The sequence below is a fragment of the Ovis canadensis genome, chromosome 20, assembly GCF_042477335.2.
Source record: "Ovis canadensis isolate MfBH-ARS-UI-01 breed Bighorn chromosome 20, ARS-UI_OviCan_v2, whole genome shotgun sequence".
Classification (NCBI taxonomy): Eukaryota; Metazoa; Chordata; class Mammalia; order Artiodactyla; family Bovidae; genus Ovis; species Ovis canadensis.
In genome coordinates this window covers 32,475,199-32,494,968 of record NC_091264.1, presented here as the reverse complement: position 1 = coordinate 32,494,968, position 19,770 = coordinate 32,475,199, and positions in this window count along the sequence as shown.

Here is a 19,770-nt window from a genome sequence, read left to right as displayed (position 1 = left end):
AGTCCCATAAATTTAGTGGACTGTATCGGGTGGGACAGGTATGGAGGGTCAGAGTGAGGGCTCTGGGGGAGACCACCAGGGTTCCCATCCTGATTCCTAGCCGCCAGCCCCTGGGCCAGTTACGCAACCACTCTGGACCTCAGCGTCCTCATCTGGAAATGGGGATATTATAGTACTGACTTCCCAGGGTGGTTGTGAGGATTAAATGAGTCAATCTACATAAAGTGCCCCATTTTAGAAAGTCTGTTATTATTGCTCTCTGTATAGCACTGGTGTCTAGCCTGTAATCCGTGGGCATGACTACGTCTCCCGCCTCGAGGACTTCTGTCTGCTCCAGCTCTAAACTCTTCACGGCCCCAACCTGAGGTGGAGAAAACTGTGTCCATGGACCAGGGAGTGAAGAAGACTCAGGGTGCCCTGAGGAGGATAAGGATGATGGACAAGGATGCCTTGGGTGACAGACCTGGCTGCCCCTCCCCTTCGTGGCATGGACCTGTCACCCTTCTCGAGAAGAGGTGGGCTGCAGGTGACAGCTGGGGCATTGGGGGCATGGCAGCCTGAAAGAGGAGGTTCAGATCAGCTCAGGGGTAAGAGGCTTTTTTCACTCCAACCTCCCAGGCCACAGGGAACCACAGGAGCCAAACCGTGTCCACTCCACCCTGTCTCCAAGAGTGGAGATGGATGATCTGATCCACCTGCCAGAACAGCCAGGAAGCCAGGGGAGGCCAGAAGTCAGGAGGACTCTCCCGGAAAGCTGTGAGCGGGTTTCTAAGAAATGCAAGACCTGGGTCCTACGCCAGGGCCCTGGAGCCAAACCTTCGGAATTCCCCCTCCCTCCCCACCCTGATGAGGAATGGAATTCCTCCATTTCAGGGAACGTGGGTGCGAGCCTTGGTCCTTTCATCTCAGCTCCATCCTCCACAGGGGTGCGAGGGCCACATGGGGGTTTCTGGATTCTGGGACATCTTGGTGTTCCAGGGCACAGCCTCAAATTTCCCCAATGAACTAACCAGCATCAGAGGCCAAGGGCCCTCCAAGGGTCTCGCAGCCCCTGCCTTCATCCTGATTATTTCCTCACCTGTCCTGGACTCAGCAGGAAATGGAAGGGTCCCCAGGCAAGGCCCAAGTCCCCTGTGAGGACGCCCAGGAGAACTCCTCCTTCTCCCAGCCAGAATTCACTCCTCTCCCCTGGGTCTGGGACTCCTGCTTCTATGACCAGGAGCAACCCACCCTCCGGAGCAACAGAGGAAAGCCCCAGTCTCATGGAACAGGGCATGGGACAGGGATCATCTTTGCTGCACTTTCCCTGACTTCAGAATAAGAGACAGCAGGAGACACCGAGGTTAGACTCCAGGAAGGACTTCCTTGTGATGAGAAATACGAGACGGTTGTAGGAGCCAGTTGTATTCAATCTTCTGATCAGGTTAATGGGGGAGGGCTCCGGTAGAGTGGGATGAAGAGAAAACTGGGATTTCAAATACACAGGATAGGGGCTTCCCTGGTGGCTCAGTAGCATCTGAGCCCTTGTGCCACAACTGTTGAGCCTGTGCTCTAGAGCCCAGGAGCTGCAATGGCTGAGCCCACGGGCTGCAACTACGGAAGCCCATGCACTCTAGAGCCCATACACCTCAACAAGAGAAGCCGCCGCAGCGAGAAGTCCACGCACCGCCACGAAGAGTAGCTGCAGCTCGCTGCCAACTAGAGCAAATCTCACGTGATGACAAAGACCGAGCACAGCCAAAAAGGAATAAATAAATATAATTAAAGAAAGTAAAAAATAAAACACACAGGATGTATAGCCAATATGATCTCTCAGCTACCTACAACGAGAGTCAGACAGACATAGGTTTAAATCCCAGCCATGCCACTGGCTGGCAGGGTGACCTTGGGTTAACTGTTTAACGATGTCCATTCAGTTTCCTCATCTGTACAATGGGGAGAAAGAGACTTCTCCCCCGACCATCCCCCCAGGTTGTACTGAGGAATGAGGAAGGCCTATAGGTGAACGATTCCAGCCTAGTACCTGGCACATACTGGGGGACAGAGTGGACTGGGAGTTTAGGGAGCATTGAGAAGGGAAGACATGCAGGAAGGTAGGCGGGGGTGGGGAGCTCAGTCCCCCAAGAGAAAGACCTGTTATCCTAGCTGGAGGTGGCCTTGGGGCACAGCTGCTGATCACCGAGCTGATCCCCCTCCCTGTGCCCTGGCTGAGAGTCTCCTGTTCCCCAGCCCTACTCCTACACCCCACTTTAAGGCAGTTGTGCTAGGACAGTAAGAGAGCTCGGACCCCTCCCTGGTGAACTGCTCTTTCTGCAGGCTCTTCATTCCTCATTTGCTTACCAAAGGAAGCCCTGCATGGGGTCTCAGAGAACCCAGATGGCCCTAGTGCTTCTCCTGAAAGATCCTGAGAAGACCCTGGGCTGCGGGTCAGCCTGCCCACCTGCTTCAGACCAGTGATGGCGCACATTGGGGCGAGGAGGTCTTTGGTGCTTGGGTAGGGGTGGGTAGCTGGTGAGCAGGTTTACTGGAGACCCACTTCCCACCAGAGTGTGCTCAGTCCCCCAGTCGTGTCCAGCTCTTTGTGACCCCCATGGACTGTAGCCCACCAGGCTCCTCTGTCCATGGGATTCTCCAGGCAAGGATACCAGAGTGGGTGGCCATTTCCTTCTCCAGGGGATCTTCCCGACCCAGGGATCAAACCTGGGTCTTCTGCATTGCAGGCAGATCCTTTACTGTCTAAGCCTCCAGGGAAGCCTACTTCCTACCAGACTCGTTTAAATTGAAAGCCCTCTGGACCTCACAGAGGGGCAGGAGGGAGGCTGGTTTTGCCCAACTGGCACTGTGGCACTGTGGAACTGTGGCCCCAGGCTGAGTGGCCTCTGAGTGCCTCCCTCCCCTGGGCCCTGGCAAGGGTGAGAAAGGCTCAGTGGCCACTGGGCCGTAAACAGTCCTAAAGCCAGCGCAGGCCGGATGCCCACTGCCAAGGAGGAAAACAGAGAGATAGTAAGGGCTTGAGAAACCCAGAGCTGTATGCCAAAGCAGGAGTCTTCAGTTCAGTTTTGGGGTTCTTACGTGCCAAGGAGCTAAGCTCTTGTCATAAGTGAAGACTCAGCCCCCACCCCCTTAGACTGGGGGTTGCCTGAGAGCAGGGCTGTGTTCCCCCATCGGAGTGGCCTAGGGGATGGGGCCAATCAACTTTGACTTTCTCCTACCATCTGGATAAGACCATGGGGTCTCAGAAGAGAGAAACCTCTCACTTGTGATGTCCAGGGTCTGAGAGTAAGTCGTTAGCAATGAGAGTAACGCAAGGAGGTCAGGGAGGTGGGGAAGGGCATTTTCAACTTTCCTAAAAAGCTGTGGACTCCCAGAAGGCTCTCTTGGTCTCCCCGTTACAGCTCATGTGTGCTGGTCCTTCCCTCATGTGTGCCATTCCTTCTCGGGAGAGGAGACCTGGGGCCTGGAGTGGCCCCAGGGCAGGGCCTGGTCTGTGGCTGAGCAGTAGTGAGCTGCCCGGCTCCTGGCCGGTCCCTTCTGTCTCTCCCCTGCCCCTCACCCCCAAGCTGTGCCTGCAGCCCTTGCTTGCCCAGAGCAGTCCCAGCTGCACACCCTGCCCCCCTCCTCTGCCCACAGAGGAGGTCGCCCGCTGCCCACTGCCAGGTACAGAGGATAAAAATAACCAGTGGAAAAACACGTGGCTCCAGGTCAAACATTAACCTGCGGGACCCGGCGTGCCGGCCGTGGTGTCCCTTCCCAGGCTCCCTGCCCACCAACATGCAGCTGCCGACGGCTTCCTCTCCCCATGACCACCCCTCCCATTCTTGGACAGACACTCACCCACAAGCTCCAGCAGGAAGTGCCCACCCACCCGAGGGCCCGAGGGCACAGGTGTGGCCAGCCCACCCAGAGTGGTGACTTCGGGGAGGCTCCTCACTCCACTCAGTCTCGGGTCTTCCCTGAAGCCTCTGCAGGCGCAGGTCAGCCCAGTTCCTAGGTGAAAACAAGCCCTGCAACCCTCCGGGGTTTCCTCAGGTGTTTTGTTCGTCTGCCGCCATGCCAAACTCACTTAGATTCCAGAAGGAAGGGGAGGGGACACGGAGTCCAGACAGTGCTGGCCTACACCCCTCAGCATGCTCGGAGGCCACCTGGAGGAGGTGTTGGGAGAGGCAGGCAGGTGAAGCCTTCCACCCTTTCCCTAAGGCACCCTGTGTGTGTCCGGCTCTGGAGTTGTCGGGCTCCATGACCAGAGGGACGGGTGAGCCTCCCTCCCCCGCCGCGGGCCCAGATGACCCTGCCAGCACACCTCAGGCCCACCCCGGCCTCTCACTAGACAGATCCTGCTCATCGGCATTCCCACAGCTGCCGGAGGCTCGGTGGGGGGACAGTCTGCCCCCCGGCCCTCGCCCCTCACATAGCTGGTGTCTGATGCCCAGGGGTTCTAGCAAATGCCACACAGCAGCCTTGAGCCTGAGCCAGATGGCCCATTTTCTGTCAGGGAAACTTGACTGCACGAGGGCAGGAGAGTAAAGTCCATCTGAGCACAGCAGGAGGCCAGCTGGAGTCCAGGGAGGCCCCCACCTTGGAGCTCAAGAGGGGTGTTGGGGGGTTTGGGACCAGAGAAGCTCCATGCCCCAACCCGCCCCAGCCACTGCCATGTCCAGGATAGTGGCGAGTGTGTAACAATTAACTTCTGAGGGGAAGCAGAGGGCTTGAGTGAGATCAGTAAGGGCTTCGCCTGCTTCTTACAGGGTGACTGAGAGCCGGTCTTGCCTCCAGGTCAAGAGTCCAGTGCTGGACGGAGAGCTTGGGGACCTGGGGCCTGGCCTCTGAGGACAGCGAGGCACCACCAGACACAGGAATTCCTACCCAGGACTGTCCCCCTGGAGGTGTTTTGCACCAGGGCAGCCATCCCTGTGCCAAGACAGTGCCCGAAGGCCTGGTCTTGCTACTGACCCAGCCAGGCCCCACGGGAGGCCCCACGGACTTTGGAAGTCTTTGGTTTACAGCCCAGTTCTGCTATTTCCGAAGTTACATGGTCATGTATGAGTTACTAAGCCTCAGTGAGTCTCAGTTATCTCATCCATAAGATGGGAACAATGAAGTCCAGCTCTCAAGGGGTTCCAAGGATTAAGAGCGCCGAGCTCCCTGTTGTGCCTAGCACACAGAAATTATGCTGTCGATGGTTGCTCCAGCGGATTTTTCTCTTCATCTGGGGCCTCAGTTTCCTCCTCTGTAAATGAGGAAACTCACGCCCAGCTCACAGGACCAAATGAGCTGATCTTTATATTGTTGTTGTACGTGGACATTGGTCTGTAACTGTCAGCATGATTACTATCTCTTTCCCTCTCTGCACCCTGGTTTCTTTATCCGGATTTGGTCATCTCTGAGGACCTCGGCTGGAGGTCCAGGGTGCTCGTCACCTGCTCCCTGAACTCAGTCGCACCGCCTGCTCTCCGCACTCCTTGCCAGGGCCCAGCGCCCTATCACGCTCATTATCATGCTGACATTTGCTTTGGCTCGCAGTGCAATTACCTGTGCATTGAACAAAGGCCCGGGAGAGAGGCAGGTAATAGGACAGCCGAAGTCCTGGCTTTGGAGAGAGAAGCAGGCAGTGGTGTCAGCCTGAGCCTGACCTCAGGCCTGAGGAACAAAGCCAGGGATGCGGGGCAGCGGCTGCGAGGTGGGAGTCAGGATTAATTTCCCCCAGCAGAGGAGCTAAGGAGCGGGAGCTGGGGGCGGGGGGTGGGGAGGGGGGAGAGGGGATGTTTGCATCTGGATGCCATCTGGACAAGGGCAAACATTGAGGGGCCACTCAAGGAAATGCCTGAGCAGCAAATCAAATCCTGCAGAGAAACCGCGGAGCCCTTGAAATGAATGTCTGAGGGAGAGGCGTGCCGCTGGGGAAGTTGGGGGTGGTGAGAAGAGCAGGTTCGGGAAGGAGGGCAAAGGGGAGAGGAAGGGACCACTCCTGGGAGGCTCTGGTTGGGGGCCTCCCTGGGCTGGTGGGCCCCAACCGTCACTGCGGCTGGACCTCCAGGCTGGGGGTGATGAAATGAGGTCCCCAGACATACAAAACATCCGCTTTGCCTCAGAATTCTGGGTCTCACTCCCTATATCCCCCCAGCCATCTATCAGACCCCTGACCCTGAGGGCTGCTGTCCTTCAATGACCTCACTCCACAAGCATACATGTAGCACCTACTGTGTGCATAGCCACAGGGAAAGGAAGCCTAGATGCTCAGAAGTATGGCTCAGTGTGGTTCTTGGTTCTGACAGACTCAAATTCAAATCCCCTTTCTCCTTAAACTGGCTCATAAAATGCAAGTTGCTGTTAAAAATCTCCATATTTTCCTTTGTGAAAGAGCATAATCGTGCAGCTTCTTGGGCCATCCTAGGCGGGCAGCAGGTGCTAACCCTGGGAAGGGCTCCAGAGCAAGACAGGAGGTCTGGAGGGGCTGTCCCTCAACTCTCCGGGGGCTGAGGACTGTGTATCCTCCTTGCCCCCTTCAGTGGTGTAACAAGGCAGGTGCTGTCCTAGCCTTGTCCAGGGAGGTCAGGAAACACGCTCACCCCCAAGCCAGCCTGTCCACAGGACCTGGACACATGGGTCTTCTCCTCTCTTCCCCCCAAAAGGAGTATGTGTGCCCACAGGCATGTCTGTGTGCCTGCACACGTGTGCGTGCACGTGTCAGTGAGTTTGTGCAAGTTTTTGCATCTGTGGACGTGCACATGTGCTTCTACTGTACATGTTTGCACAGGTATGTTCTGTGCATGGTGTTTATTTGGACATGTTCTGTGTGCAAATATTTGTGGGTTTTAATATGTGAACATTCTGTGCCCGTGTTTGTGTGACTGTGTGAGCATATGTTACGCAAATGCGGGTTGTATAATTGTGGGTATATATTTACATCTTTCTGTGTTTTGGTCTGTACAATATGTATGTATGCTGTGTGTCTGTATTTGTGAATATAGGATCTGCGCGGGTTTGAGTCTGTAGACAAGGTATACACATGTTTGTATAATGTATTTCTGTGTTCATATATGTTTGTAGATATAATGCATCTGTGTATAACTGGCATGCCTGTGTATCATGTGTGGGTGTATGCTTGTGTGTGTGGACATGTACATGAAATGCAGTTGAGTCTGTATGTATATGTATACCCCTGGAGAAGGAAATGGCTACCCACTCCAGTATTCTTGCCTGGAAAATCCCATGGACAGAAGAGCCTGGCAGGCTAAAATCTATGGGGTTGCAAAAGAGTTGGACACGACTAAGTGACTAAGCACGCATGCCATATATGAATATAATTTGCCCATGTGGAAATACATGTCCATAATTAGCGTAAGTGAATCACGTGTATATGTGTTTACACATCTGGATGTGTAACGAGTGTGATGCGTGCATGCCTGGGCCTGCAGGAGGCAGCCTAGCATGTGAGGAACCGCCCTAGACTTGCAGCCAGAGGAGGCAGTTCAGGCTCCAATGCCTTGGCCTTTTGAGCCTCTGTGGGCCTGGCTCTCACTCCCACAGCTGTACTACTTGCCCTCCCTGCCTCCCACCTGAAAGGTCCGAGATGGAGGAACTTGTGGACAAGCAGGAAGCCCAGAGCAGGACTGTCCTGGCAAGCACAGGGAGCTCTGTTGGGTCCAGCCCTGCTCCAAGGATTGTAGAAAAGAGCCTGCCTTCACCCAGCTTACAGTCTGGTTGTAGAGACAGAAGACAGAGACAGGAGAGGGAAGGGGCTGGAAGGGGTTGGCAGACATGCTCATGGGGCCACGAGGGACTAGGTGGGGCTCACCCTCCAGGGTAAGAGCCTGGGTGTGGGGGAACAATCACTTTGGGATCGCGGCAAGTCATTTAACTGCTCTGTCCCTCTGTTTTCTCATCTGTAAAACGAGATACACAGTAGGGCACACCTCAGAGAGCTATTGTAAGGGCTAAATGAGTCAATACATGGAAGGTGCTTAGAAGAGTGCCTGGCACAGAGAAAGTGCTCAAAGGGTGTTAACTGTTACTGTCTCTACAACATGAGAAGCCACTGAATTTGTTCTAAGGACATAGAAAATCAAGTTAACAGCAACAAAAACAACCATCCTCAATGTCAGGAAGAGTAAAATGTTGTGGAAATGGAAAAAAAGTCATGGCTCAACTCTGGGTGTCGATGCTTTTATAAGATCACGTTCCATTTCCATCTAAGCAGAATGACATGGGGATTAGAGTCGAGGGTGGCTGGGAGGCTGCACAGAGCTGTGGCCAGAGGCAGCAGAAGAATCTGTTCTGGTCAGTGAACGTGGACACCTCTGCTACGTAAGGGACGTTATAGAGTCATGAGATTCATGGGTATAAACAACTTTGATAATGACTGATGAAAATACATCAAGTAGATAGCTATGCCTGCGGTCAGGTGTCCATCATTTTCATTCCGTGCTCACTTTCAGTTACATCTGACTCTTTGTGCCCATGGACTGTAGCCTGCCAGGCTACTCTGTCCATGAAATTTTCCTAGGCAAGAATACTGGACCAGGCTGCCATTTCCTACTGCAGGGAATCTTTTCAACCCAGGGATCGAACCTGGGTCTCTTATTGGTTGATCGAACCTGGCAGATCGAACCTCTGCCAATCTGCGCTGGCAGGCAGATCCTTTACCCCTGTGCCATCTGAGATATCTGTGGTCAAGTGTACTTGAGTGCTAAGTCTTGAACAGGTGACGTTGGCTATCCGTCTCAGCAAAGTGTGAGACATGCCAGCAAGGGTCTCCAAGGACCAGGGGTGCCTGGGAGGGGGGCTTCTCTCTCCCCACCCCAACCAGAAATGACTTTAAGTAAGAACAAGGATGTGTCCTGGCTGACCATTATTACTTTGACTGCCTGCGGAGCCCTCCCCTCCCTCAGTACTGGCTAGTCATCCATCTAAATGCATGGGTAAGAAGAAGCATAATGAAATACATGAAAACGTATATGTTGTTTGAGAGGTACCACCGTTCTAAGCCTTTTGCCTATTTTAACTCCTTTCATCCTCCCACCCATCCTGACAACAATCTTTTTTGATTTCCATTGTAAAGATGAGGAAATGAGGCACAGAGAGGTTAAGTAACTGGCCCAAGGCCACAGAGTAGAGCCAGGACTGGGACTCAGGCAGTCTGACCCTGGGCTCTGCACTCGCCAGCACTGATTATTCAAGAAGGCCCAAAGAAGCAGGGTCGGGGAAAAGACGGGTTCACCCAGCCCGTTGTCTTGAGAACAGCCAGCAGCCAGGCCACACTGGGTGAACTCTATGGACTTGACAGGGAGAGGCCTTGCTCCCACAGGGGCCAAGGACTATCAGGTATGACATCCCTGCTGGGGCCCTTGAAAGGGAACCCTGTTTGGTCTGCTCATGTGGGGCCAGGCGGGTGGTAGGGCGAGAAGGAGCCAGAGCCTAGAGGCCTTCGGATGTCAAGATGCTAATGTCAGCTCCAAGTCAGTCCAAAAATGTAGACAATCCTCGACCTTCTAGCATGGTGTGCATGCCTGTCCAAACAGTAGTCACTCAATCACAGCCCAGGTGCCCACCGAGTGCTCATCGGGTGGCTGGAATTAGGTTCAGGATCCAGAACGCTGGGGTTGGTATCCTGTCACCTCTTAGCTGTATGACCTTGCATAAGTTACTCGACTGCTCTGTGCCTCAGTTTCCCCTCTGTATACAAAGATCATCACAGCACTGATCTCCCAGTTGTCATGAAGACAAAGCAAGTTAATAGTTAATAGCAAGAGTTTAGCACAGAGCCCAGCCCATCCTCCGTGCTCAATTACTCTAGCCATTCTCTATCCCTTGACCTTTGGGAATATTAATAATAACGCCCGAGCTTCATCTACTTAATCCCTAGGAATGGTAATAAGATGAATAACAGCTTGCCTCTCAGCAAGCTTTTCAGCCTATTAAGGGGAGGTTGGCTGACAGTAACAGATAAATAACTGCAAAACGAAGGCATAAGCGAGCTCATTGTGCCTGAAGGTGGGTACCTCACAGTCTCTGGTTCTGGGAAACTAGCACATGAGCCCTGGACTCAGCAGGGCTGGGGGTGGCCTTTCTCCTCCAGCTTCAAGCTGCAAAGCGGATGGGCTAAATGACGCCCCTAAAGATGGGCTGGTGCATCAGAAGGAGGCTCGATGGGCCCTGGCAGGAGGCAGCCTGGAGGCATGGCAGGAGGGTGGCGGTCTCCCAGGCCAGTGAGCAGCACCACAGGTTTCACCACGCAGGCCCGACTTTTGTTTGTCTGTTCTCCTTTGGACTAAGTCCAGACCACTCTGATCTGAATGCCAAGAGGGCTCTTGCCCACCACATTCCCAGGGAGACTTCCCAGCCCTTGAGGCAATGTTTCCTCTTGGATGGGAGTGATGTGGCTTGCGAGTGTGGTGGGTTTTTGCTGGCAGGAGGGGTAGGCTGGGTGGCAGGCCCATTTCTCACTGCAGTGAATGCCTGGGTAGTCCAGGGTCTTCCTCCTTGAGAGGAACTGGCTGTGATCACTTGGATCAACTGGCTGTGATCTCCTTGGGCACTGTGGGAGAGGGGTCCCAGACCGCCAGTCCTCCTGTGCTCCAGTCAGATGTGCTGATAGACCCTCCCCAGCCTCCCAAGGCAGCGTGAGGCAGTACACCTCTGGCCACCAGGCTTCCTTCTGCCCTACTTTCATTTGCTTTTCATTCAATAAATGTTTGGCTGAGCATCTGCTTGATACCAGACCCATCCTTGACCTTCCCGGGAGGCCGGCATCAGCATCATCTCACAGGTGATGAAAATGAGGCTTTAAGAGGCGAGAGAGAGAGAGACAGCTTGGAAGCTGCAGAGTGGGATTAGATGCCAACTTGTCTAACCACAGAGCCTAGACATCAGTTGCCATCCCTCGTTAGTCTTCCCTCTGAGACTGGGATGATGGTAACGATGTAGAGAGCATCAGGGCATTCTTCGTATGTGCTAGGCTTTGCTCGGAGAGCTTGACACGTCTCAGCTCGTCCCATCCTTATTTCTCAGAGATCAAAAGCTTGCTCCAGGGACTTCCCTGAGCCCTGTGGCTAAGACTCCACACTCCCAATGCAGGGAGCCTGGGCTCGATCTCTGGTCAGGGAACTAGAGGCCGCATGCCTCACACACACGCACAACACGAGCTTGTCTCCTGGTGTCAGGGAGCTAAGTGTGGAAGAGCCCAGGATGTGTCTGGTTCCAGAGTCCCTCACGCTCACACCACTCCTGGACAGATGCCAACAGCTGGACCCAGAGAGATGCGATGCTGCTCTCAGCGCAGGACTCTGGAATCCTAGCAGGTCTCCCAGATAGATGATGATGGGAAAAAGCCAGCTGGCAGAAGTGTTGGCCAGGAAACTGCTGTCTATAGGAAAGAACCCTAATAACAAGCCTGTTGATACTGCAGGTGGAAGGCTCTGGGGCCGGAGGGTGGCAGGCCCCAGGCGTGTGTGTTGGCAAAGTCTGAGAGAGGGGGTAACCGCCTTGCTTCAGTGAGGCCACAGGACACCATCCCTGGGTGGTGCTGGCTCACAGGTAGGTCTGGAGTTCCTGATATCTGGCTGGAAAAGGTCCCTGGGGAGACACCGAGGAGAGGACCCCCAGGTATCGAGAGGCAGCTTTGAGTCCATATGGAGCTGGTAGTACTGAGCTCTGGACTCAATATTAGGGGAAGAGGGGCATACCAGGTGAGATGAGATTCCTTCGGGCCTCTAGGAAGCTGAGATCAGAGAACTACAGCACCCACCTAGGAGGCTTGTTAAAATAAATCTTCCTAACACCCAACCCTGGAGACCATGACTTATAGGAGATCTAGCAATGGAGTCTAGAATCTATAGTAAAAATGATTTTCATTTTCATATCGTTTTGAAAAGGTGAAAAGAACAGAAGGAGGGGGAGAGGAAGAAAGGAAAGAAGGAGAAAAGGAAGGAAGGGAGGGAAGGCGAGAGGAAGGATGGACCAGTACTGAAGAGAACACAGTGACAAGCAAATCTCCCTCGGATGCTCCCCCAGGGGCCAGCAGTGACCACCTTCTTGCCTTCTTTCTGGAGATGTTCCAGGCACACACAGCACCCATGAAAGCATAGCAAGCCACTTCCTTCTTTCTCACAGCTTTGTCGTAAAGAAGATGCATTTTTAAAAAGCTCTTCAGCAAATTTTGATAAACGGCTAGTTGGGCTTAGAAAACTTCTTGCGAGCATACAGCTCTAGATTCAAATCTTACTTCTGACATTTATGAGTTTAAGTGACTTTGGGCAGGATACACGACCTCTCCAAATTACAAGCCTTCACTTCCCTAGGCATAGGAGAGGGTAATCCCAGTAGAGTTTTAATGAAGATTAGAAATAATTTTATGGCCAATGCCTGGTGCCTACTAGGAGATAATAATTACAACAAAGGGGATGAGACACTGACACGTATATGCAGAAACATGAGAGCAATCCCAAAGAGGATTTCAGCGAAGGGTTCAAAAGACAGGCTGCTGGCAGGATGGATCCTTTCAGCTTGGCCAGAGGAAAAGTCCAGGAACCAACAAGGTGAAAGGGTGAGCTGCATGCCTGCAGCCCATGAGTGGTACCAGGGGATCAGGCAGGGTGAAGGCCCAGATGAGAAGCCTTGCCAGCTCCGGCCCCCTGCCTTGGAAGATAATTTGCTGTTGGTCTGGATGACGTGTCACTAAGTTGGGGCTGGTAGGATCAGCATTTGCTGGGAACCGAACCCATGGGGAGACTGGGTCACCTGGCCTTGGAGGTTCCATCAGGCCCATTGCTCAGCTGTTGCTTGGCCTGGCGACTCTAGGGCCTGGGACTTCTTGGGTGCCCTGTCCAGCGTAGGGCACAGGCAGGACCTAAACAAATCCTTACAGAATTACCTTTTGGATCCCAAACCTAGCTGGAAAAAAATAATTCCAAGGCATTCAGAAAAAGAGTCAAGGTGGGGGTTGAGTCAGGAACGGGTCCAAGTTCCAGCTCTATAATTTCCAAGAGGTGTAAATTCAGGTGCACTCTAATTTTTCCAAGCCTCAGTTTCCTTGTTAGTAAACAGGGCCTTCCTTCAAGGATTAAGCCATAAAATGTCTATAAGGCAACAGGCACAGGGCTTGTGTGCAACAATAATTATAGTCTCAATTTATTGTCTTTCCTTTTCAAAACAGCTAGTTATTGCAATTCAATTGATCATATTGGCAAATGAATTTTATATACACTGCAATGGAGTAGTTGGCCCTGAAGGAGGGAAGATTTGAGCACGGAGATTTTTTTCAGTAAGATGTGAGTTCAGAAATAGTGTTGAAAAGGAAGATGTCATTGTTGCTGTTTAGTTGCTAAGTCGTATCTGACTCTTTGCAACCCATGGACTGCAGCAAACCAGGCTTCCCTCTCCTTCACTATCTCCCAGGGTTTCCTCAAACTCATGTCCATTGAGTCCATGATGCCATCCAATCATTTCATCCTCTGTCTCCCCCTTCTCCTCCTGCCCTTAATCTTTCCTAGCATCAGTATCTTTTCCAATGAGTCAGCTCTTCACATCAGGTGGCCAAAGTATTGGAGTTTCAACTTCAGCATTAGTCCTTCCAGTGAATATTCAGAGTTGATTTCCTTTAGGATTGACTGGTTTGATCTCCTTGCTGTACAAGGGATTCTCAAGAGTCTTCTCCAATACCACAGTTCAAAAGCATCAGTTCTTCAGTGCTTATCTTGCTTTATGGTTCAACTTTCACATCCATACATGACTACTGAAAAAAACCCATAGCTTTGACTATACGGACTTTTGTCAGCAAAGTGATGTTTCTGCTTTTTAACAGAAAAAGGAGGATGGCCTCTAATTAATTTAACAATTTTTATTTGGCACCAATCATGCACCAGGCAAGGTCTCAGGCCCTGGGGTTAAAACAACATACAAGGCAGATATACATCCCCACCCTTGTGGAGAGTACATTCTAGTGAATTATTCTAGGACCAAAGCACCCAGTGTGGGGTCAGAGGGAGGGACTTTTCCAGACCAAAAAGGCCCTTTCTCCGCGGAGAGGGTCAAACTGCCTCCCACTCAGGACAAATGGCCTGGCTAGTACCATAAGGACAATTTACTGATGCCGGAGAAATCCACTCTGGGCTTGACTGAAAAACTCACCTGGAGTGTTGGGCTGGCACTGCCTGGAATAGACTCCCAACAGTGGCAGAGAACCTGACCCATTCTGGTTTCTATCCGGGTCTAGACTGGCTCCCTCCAGATGGCTACCCCAGGAGCCCTTAGCCTTCACCAACCACAAGGTAAGTAGGAAAGGATGGACCCTACTTCCCAAGGGCCCAGCAAACGATGGCTCAGTCTTTTGAGTCCCTGAACTGTGCTTACTTTTCTTCTCAGACTGGGGCTCCCAGAGGGCGGGGTTGTGTCTTCCCGCAGACTGGGGACATTTCCCCTCTCTTCTCCAGGCCTGGCCGCTGCTGAGAATGGATCCTCTTCCTTATTTCTGGGGTGACGGTGTTTGCAGGCTATGTAGCTTCAGTCATGTCCAGCTCTGTGCGACCCTATAAACTGCCACCTGCCAGGCTCCTCTGTCTGTGAAATTCTCCAGGCAAGAATCCTGGAGTGGGTCGCCATGCCCTTCTCCAGAGGATTTTCCCGACCCAGGGATCAAACCTGTGTCTCTTAGGTCTCCTGCACTGGCAGAAGAGTTCTTTACTGCTGAGCTCCCAGGGAAGCCCCCTGACTTGATGGCTCCCAGATGAAAGACTGAGTTGACTGAAATTAGTTCTCCTGTTGTCAGGCCAGGGCTCTGTCCCGTACACGGATCAGGCGTAATCTCCCACTTTGCCCTTCAACTTCTCGCAAGCTCCAGAGTCATCTCTGCCCTGTCTGTTCACAAAGCTGTCAGGAGGCCTGGCTGCCAGGCCAGCTGCTTTTCCATCTCCAGGGAAAGGGCACCCTGAGTCCTGGGACTTTCTATCTCACCTCTCCCTGGATGCTATTAGGCAAGCGAGGCGTTGACTTTTTTGCAGCTCTCACTGTTTAGCTACAGGATTAGTTCTAGTCCATTTACTCACCAAGACCGCTGGTCAAACGCTGGGACCAGAAAAGCACATACCCGTTGCATAATAAACGTTTAATAACGACAGTTGGGACTGACCAGAAAATGCCCCGGCTGGCAGGCCTGCAGTCACACCGGCTCCAGGGAGCGATGAAAGTTCAGCTCCATTGTCCCCACCTACCTACTCCGCCTGCCTCCAGGCTCTGAGAGCTCACTGCAGCCTTCCCACCTGCCTCCCTCAGCCACCTGCCCACCCTATGACAGCAGAACCACAGGGGTGACTCCCAACGCAGTCCTCCAAGGTCCTCTGCTGGGTGTTAGTATGACTGGTCTTGCCTCCTCCTTCAGTCTGGGGGCTTCCTTGGGTAGGGGTGCTCTTCTCAGACTGGGCTGCCTGAGGACAGAGCTGTGACTGTCCTCAGACTGGGGCTCCCTGAGGCGGGGCTGTGTCTCCCCTCAGACTGGGCTCCCTGAGGTGGGGCTGTGTCTCCCCTCAGACTGGGGCTCCCTGAGGTGGGGCTATGTCTCTCCTCAGGCTGGGGCTCCCTGAGGTGGGGCTATGTCTCTCCTCAGGCTGGGGCTCCCTGAGGTGGGGCTGTGTCTCTCCTCAGGCTGGGGCTCCCTGAGGCAGGACCATGTGTCCTCTCAGACTGGGGCTCCCTGAGGTGGGGCTGTGTCTCCCCTCAGGCTGGGGCTCCCTGAGGTGGGGCTGTGTCTCCCCTCAGGCTGGGGCTCCCTGAGGTGGGGCTGTGTCTCCCCTCAGACTGGGGCTCCCTGAGGGCAGGGCTGTGTCTCCCCTCAGACTGGGGCTCCCTGAGGGCAGGGCTGTGTCTCCCCTCAGACTGGGGCTCCCTGAGGGCAGGGCTGTGTCTCCCTGAGGGCAGGGCTGTGTCTCCCCTCAGACTGGGGCTCCCTGAGGCGGGGCTGTGTCTCCCCGAGGGCAGGGCTGTGTCTCCCCTCAGGCTGTGTCTCCCCGAGGGCAGGGCTGTGTCTCCCCTCAAGCTGGGGCTCCCTGAGGGCAGGGCTGTGTCTCCCCTCAGACTGGGCTGCCTGAGGTGGGGCTGTGTCACCCCTCAGACTGGGCTCCCTGAGACAGGGCTATGTCTCCCCGAGGGCAGGGTTGTGTCTCCCCTCAGACTGGGGCTCCCTGAGGCAGGGCTGTGTCTCCCCTCAGCCTGGGGCTCCCTGAAGCAGGGCTGTGTCTCCCCCTTTACTCCTAGCCCCAGGCAGCCAGGGATCTCCCTCCTCACAACTTCCCACCCAGATCAGCAGAGCTGGTTTCACCTGCCCTGTGCCCAGGCCCCAGGCTCGTTTGCAAACAAAGACCAGATCTGTGTGAGCGCTGGCAGATGTTAAAGATAACCCCGCTTGGCCCTTTAGGAATTAGTCTAAAATATACTATTATATTTCAGGAGTCTTAAGGGTGTTTCTGAAACCTTGGGGCCCAAGACAGTTATAACATATGTCCATTTTAGACTTTGGAAAATAGGGCGCTATAATTGGAAAAGTTAGCGAAGCGCTAAGTACAGGGAGCCGGTCTCTTTACATCTCAAATACCAGGTATTTAGGTGGCTTTCTTGGAACCTGGCATTAGGGACACGTGTGAATGGGCCAGGCTCGTTTCTGAGGAGTGAGTGGGAGCAGCTGGTAAGGGTGCCCAGGCAGAGCAGGCAGCACCACTTCTGGGCCTCAGTGTTAGTGCCCCAGCTGCCTGGCACAGGGGCCCCACGCCCACCTCTCTTCCCCTTCTTCTCTTCCGACCTGGGCTTTCCAAGTTCCCCAGAGCACATGGTGGACTCAGGCTTGGCACTCATGCCCATAAAGCATGCCAAGTCCTGGCCTTTTCTCCAAGGGTGGAATAAGGGACTCCTGCTGCTTTTTTTTTTTTTTTTCAGAGCATGGTAGCTATGCCCTTGGGTGCTGGCGCCAGACTGTCTGAGTTCAAATCCTTCCATGCCCACTCAGGCAAGTTACCTAACCTCTCTGGGCCTCAATTTCCTCATCTATAAAATGGGATGAAAGTTATAATACTTACCTCCCAGGCTTGTTGAGATGATTAATGTAATAACTTACCTAAAACATTTCGCACAGTGCCTGGCACACAGTAAGAACTCAATGTTAGCTACTATAATTATATTATGAAAGAGTTAAAGATACTTCCAAAGCACTCTTTCATCACACCTGGACTCTCTACTGACCCTGCCCTCCTGGGAGACCCCTCTATGCTTCTCTCACCTTGACCTCCTTCTCTGATCCTGATGGGTTACTTTTTGTTCACAATTTATTTATTTGTTCATTCATTGAATGGTTCCTCCAATACAGACTCATGCAGGTACTGGAGAGTCCACTGTTGACACAGAGAGTCCCTTGCCTGCCAAATGCTGCCCCCAAACCCTCATCTAACAGACATGGCACTTCAGCAGCTTTAAGAGAAAGCGGGCGTGGTCTGCGGAACCCACCTCATTCCTGGAACTACTAATCTAAGCATGAAGCCAAGTGATAACCACCTGCAGAGCTGAGGGAGGGGCATAGTGTTCTAGAGGTACGGGTAACCCCCCATCATGTATTTCCAGAGCATCAACCACTTCTGGTGTAGTATTTTAGTTTCAAGCTTTGAGAAAGACACACTTGGTGTTTTGGTATAGAGAAAAGCACAGTGGCCATTGAGTTTTCCAGACAGTGCAAAGGGCCCAGGGCCATCTATGTATGTTTCAGTTACCTAGAGCTGCATAACAAGCTACACCCAAAGTCAGTGGATTAAGACAGCAGTGATTTATTTGATGTTGATTCTGCAGTTTGGATGGTGCATAGTGGGAACAGCTTATTTCTTCTCCATGGCTCCATGCCTCAGACTATAGGACTCACTTCCAGGATAGATTCACTTGGGCTGGGGAATTGGTGCAGGGTCAGCTGAGGCTGAGGATGGGGCCTCAGTTCTTCACCAAGTGGCCTCTCCTTTCAGTTGTGTTGGATTTCTCAAGATTGGCAGATGGGATTGGAGAAGGAGTGTCCCAAGAGCCAGAATTCTAATAGTACAAGTCCTGTTATGTAGGTACTACCCAGCCTCTCTTTGCATCTCTCTTGCTAATGTCCCATTGGCCAAAACAAATCACATGGCTAGATCCAGAGTCACTGTGAGCAGAGACCACACAAGGGTATGAATAGTGGGAGGGATGATCTGTTGGAGACCACAAAAGTAGTAGTCTGCCAAAGAATGGAGCCCCAGCCGCTCCAGTGACCAGACATAACCATGTAGCCCCAGATGTGGCCATTTCATTGAGAGACAACAATAATGAGTATATATAGGTTTAGCTGTTGGAACAAAGAAACTCCGAAATATGGAGACTTAACAGGGTTGAATTTGATCTCTCCCACATATGTACATCCAAGTATATAGTCCACAGAGGATTTGGTGACTTAATTGCGATAGGTATCCAGTTTCTTTCAGTCTTGTTGCTCTGTCTTCCTCAATGGGCAGCTTTCCATTATATGGTCCAAAATGACTGCTCCAGCTCCTGCTATTGCATCTGCATTCCAGCCAGGGGGAAAGGGAAAAAGGAAAGGGAGCACTCCTTCCTTGCCATTCCATTGGCTAGGACTTAGTCACAAGCCACATCTACCAGTAAAGGAAGCGGGAGAATGTAGTCCTTGGTGGAGGGTGTTGTACTCAAGTAAAACTTTTATCACCACAAAAGAAGAGAACAAATATAGAGGAACTTTGTGGTCTTAGCTACAGGAAACAAATGACTGGCCCTAGGACATCCCATCTGCTGATCTTCTGAGTTAGGAGGGATAATATTCCCGACATCAGGAGCAAAGATTTTAAAGCACCCTTGAACTGTGGTTCATGATATAGAAGAAGGATGGGTGGCAGGCACAATCAGGAGCCACCCATCTTCCTAGGGAGCCAGCAGAGAGGAGCACTAATTCCTACTGCTTCACTGCCCATGGGCAGCCCCTGAGCATCTCCAAGGCGTGGCAGAGGAGGGTCCACTGGAAACAGCTGTAGTTCCCTAGAGGAGGCTATGAACCATCCGCTACAGCCCAAAGCACTGAGTGTGTGCAGGCTCTCAGTGCCTGCAATGGAGCTCTGGACTACAGAGGTCAAGGTCACTGGTGGGATTTCACAGGCAAACCTGAACCCTTGGCTTCAGAGAGCACCTCTTGTACCACCAGCACCCCGAGATATTCCACAGCTCAGAGCATCTGCAGGAGTGAACAGCTCAGTGCAAAGCTACCTGACCTGATAGCTGTCTGCTCTCCCTGCCCGCAGGGCTCCCCTGCCTCCACACCCCTGGCGCCCTGGACAGGTCTCTCACGGGGTCTGGTTGCTCCTTGTTGGTGTCAGCTACTTAGTTTTCTTTGTACCTGCCCCCTCTCTGGCCTTACCCCCTTCAGTGAAAGGTTCTGCGCTTTGGAGCTAACCTGTGGGTAATTTGTCCCCCAAAGGGCCTACGACAGAAGGCTGGAGGGGACCCTCAGCTTCTTATAAGAATGATGACACATTTCTACAAAGAGTGACTCAGATACAGGGGCTCTCTCCCTGGGGGCTTGGGATCAAAATTGTGCACACAGTCAGCCCAGAATCAGGACAAGACAAAAGCCAAGGAAGAGTGGGCAAAAGAGGGTGCAGCTAAAGGATGTGTCCCAGCACGCAAGCAGAACAGAGGCACTGGAACTCCTAGAAGCTGATTCACTCCGAAGAAGGGGCCAAACAGCAGAAGGCAAATGCAGAGATCCTCCGAGCT